The sequence below is a fragment of the Lineus longissimus genome, chromosome 17 (genome assembly GCF_910592395.1).
Source record: "Lineus longissimus chromosome 17, tnLinLong1.2, whole genome shotgun sequence".
Taxonomy (NCBI): Eukaryota; Metazoa; Nemertea; class Pilidiophora; order Heteronemertea; family Lineidae; genus Lineus; species Lineus longissimus.
In genome coordinates, this window is record NC_088324.1 from 3,895,689 (window position 1) to 3,899,282 (window position 3,594).

General features: G+C 43.1%; 1 long non-coding RNA gene across 1 annotated transcript; it reads left to right on the top strand.

Annotated features, from left to right (window-relative positions):
- The first annotated feature begins 1,229 nt into the window (after positions 1–1,229).
- LOC135501517 (uncharacterized) lies at positions 1,230–2,693 on the top strand. The gene is made up of 3 exons (XR_010449602.1): positions 1,230–1,919; positions 2,265–2,487; positions 2,657–2,693. It is a non-coding gene; the product is annotated as an uncharacterized LOC135501517 (long non-coding RNA).
- The last annotated feature ends 901 nt before the right edge of the window (positions 2,694–3,594 follow it).

A 3,594-nucleotide genomic window follows, 5' to 3' on the forward strand; every position in this document is an offset into this window, starting at 1 on the left:
ACATATAACTTTTTTAACTTTGATGTTTATGTTTCCGTTGATAGTTTTTTCCATGTAAAAGAACGTCACTTAACCCCCGGGTTAATAAGTTTGAAAAAATAGAAAGGACTGTCTAAGACTGATGAAAAACCCACTATCGTTTTACCAAAATCAATTTAACATGGCTGTATGGTTTGCAACAACTGGTTGTGGGGTTTCAATTAAAGAATATTTAAACCATGTTGATCCAATGATAAGGTCATTTTACAGATGTCATGCTTTCTATCAAATAAGTAAAATCATGAAAAACCTACAGATACCAACACCAGGTGAAATAAATTTCAATGAATCAAACAATAGCATAAATCGTAAGAAACTTGGACAGTTACTTAGTGAGTTTAAACTGAATGATAAATACGATTTCTCAGTGTTTGAAAGTACATGTAATGAGGGTTGAACTTCCTGGAGTGTACCGGATTTCGGCCCAAACATAGCCGATCCAAATTATTATGTAAAAACATCACAAAAAACTTTCCTACTCACGAAGGTCCTCGAAAAGAACATGTCTCGAATGTTTGAAGAAGGATGGGACGCTGTAATGGATGAATTCACGATCTTCGAAATGGGAGCCGAGAACACTATCAGACAACATAAAAATGTTATTGATGTTGTCAAACAGAAACCATGTCAAACATACCAACAGTTTATGATATTGAAGTCGAATGGTTTCTCAAATCCTGGGATACAGAGATTGAATGATTCCATCTGAACATATGTAAAATGCATACTTGGTGCACAGGCGCTCACCAGAACACCCATTACACGTCGAGCAGGAACACAATTAGTTGATCAGAAGGAATTCATCAAACTTTCCGAGATTCGATTGATAAACATCCTGATATCCCCACTTCTATTCAAAGGTATCAGCAGGGCCGTATTTAGAGGGGGGCAGGGGGGCAGCTGCCCCCCCCCCCTGTGCAATAAATGTTGAAAAAAAAATTTTCAGACAGTAATAAAAAGACAAACTAATCTTAGCCATAGCTTTACCAGCATGATAGCAGCATATGGATAGCAGGTGTTATCAACTCAGGTGCAAGTTGCACCTGAGTTCTCAGCTCTTCGCCGACTTAAATTGTGGACCCGGTCAACTATGACAGAGGAAAGGTTGAGTGGCTTGGCAATGATGCTGGTCCATCGAGGTGAATCATGCATTCCTTCACCTGAGGATATACTCTAATCTCCCACTTACCTGTCCCATTCCTGAACCCGGAAAATCATCAGAAAATCCTAAGTCCAATAAAATGGGGTGGGGTATGGTCGGAAACAGAATGCCCTGGATCAATATTATAATTGTTCTGTCGACTTCCTTGTCACACCCCAGAGCCTGGCAAAGAATTACACTAGGCCTAATCGGGTGAGGTTACGGATGACCTCAGTGACATAACAATTACGTATTCTCCAAAACAGTATAAGAGAAGTTGGACAGTTCTTGTGTACTCATTGATGTTTTTGTCAGAGGTTCGATTTGTTAATCGACGAGATGCGTTTGTTTTGGATTTTTTGCTTTGCCATTGGATTTTGGGTCGTGAATTCGATGGATAACGGTGACGACGGTGATGGTGGCGGTAATGGTGGGCATGGTGATGGTGGTGACGACGGAGGTAATAATGGTGCGGCTAACGAAGGCCAAGAAAGGAGACATCTTCATGGCTACAGCTTGAATCAGCGTTTGGACTACGTGGATACTTTTAGGCTGCACCATGCGATGGGCATTGCGCATGCCCGGTCTTGTCGTTCTTTTGCCGTACATCACCGCATCCATCCAAGGACATTCTCAAGATGGCTAGACCAGTATGAAGAGATGTCGGAACGCCGCGACAGGTGCACCCAAATTGAGAGGAGACGGCGGAGGATTCGGCAGCATGGCAATGATGAACAAGGTAACTCATTTTTGTCAGGAATTTACGAAAGATGTACAATTTTAAGTGAAGTAGGCCCATAGGATTAAGGCCTGTACTCACTGACGCGTTTTTCCGCCGCATTTTCACCGCCGGGCGGGGAATCCTTTGTTCACCTAATGAATAACAATTGATTTCCGCGCCTCGGTGAAAACGCGGCGCAAAAGCGCGACAGTGAGTTCAGGCTTTCACTGTGAAATGAGGTTTTATCCATAGTTCGACATTATTCAGGGACTCTTCTTAGATTTCAGGCATACTCTACTCTTCTCCCCCTCCGATTCATCCCTTCACCGTCTGCTTGATAGGCCTACCGTTTGTCCTTTTCAGCGTTTTGGGCAGACATGGAAAATCAGCTCAACGACTGGTTTATTCAACGCCGCCAGCATGGAATTCCAGTATCCGGGATCGATCTCCAGTCACAAGCAGCCAGAGAATACAGACAATGGTGGACTAATCTGACGGAGGAACAAAGGCAGCAGACGAGAGCGCAAAGGCCTCGCAATCAGGATTTCCGAGCGTCAGATCACTGGCTGACCCGATTCAAAGAAAGGTAAAAACAACGAAGCCATTTCGTAAATTGGTATCTCACTTGGGTTGGGTTCTCTCACAACTTTTGTTCTGCCATAATGGAATAATGGGCCCAATGACCAAGAAATGGACAGTAATGGGGGAGTAAGCTACGTTTTTCAAAGCTAAAAGTGGTCTCCTTTTCCTTTCAGAAAAAGAATAAGCCATCGAAGAAAGAATAAGGACACGCAAACCCTCCCCGACAACGCTATGGAAATAGCGGCCGTCTATCGTAGGGAAACGTCTCAAATCATCCAAAATGGAAATTTCCATGTGATCATCAACATGGATGAAACATTTGTCAACTTTGACATGGTGCCGAAAACCACAATGGCTACAACAGGATCACATTCGATCGACATCAGATCCTCAAGAGGGAACGGGAAGATTGGATGCACGGTAACCTTGGCCGTCTCCAGCGATGGACGAAAACTACCAGCTGAGGTCAACTTTAGGGGCTTGGATGCTGAAGGCGAAGTTATTGCAGAACTGCGAGCCCATGCTCCCCAGAACGTGCGAGTAAGTAAACCTTTTCATTAACTAATCCTGGTTTATTAGCTGTTAGATGACCATATCATCTTCAACTGCCAATGGAGCTAGCTCTATGATCTGCCTGCTCCTCGTGTTTAATGGTCTTTTTACGAATCCTGTTCTATTTTTAGAATCATTGCAGTACGTTGATCTTTGAAACCATTTCCCAAAGCTATCAGCTGGCTGAGCAACAATACAATCGGAGAATGAGTCATACATTTTCATGAATTGCACCGATGTATTCTTTATTTCTAAACGAAACATTTTAATCTTAGGTTACAGGTACTCCGAATGGCTGGGCAAGACATCAGTCATTGATCGAATGGTTGCAAGCCATTGTTGTGCCATTTATTGCCGGAGCAACCTTTCTCCTCATCTTGGATCGCTACCCTGCCCATAGACATCATCTGTTTACGGAGGAAATTCCGCGGCAAAATGGACAGGATTCGTTCATTCCTGAACGATGCACTTCAATTTTGCAACCTTTGGACTTAACTGTAAATCGCAGTTTTAAATGTCATCTCAGATTGGTGTGGAAAGCCTGGAAGATTGGACATAC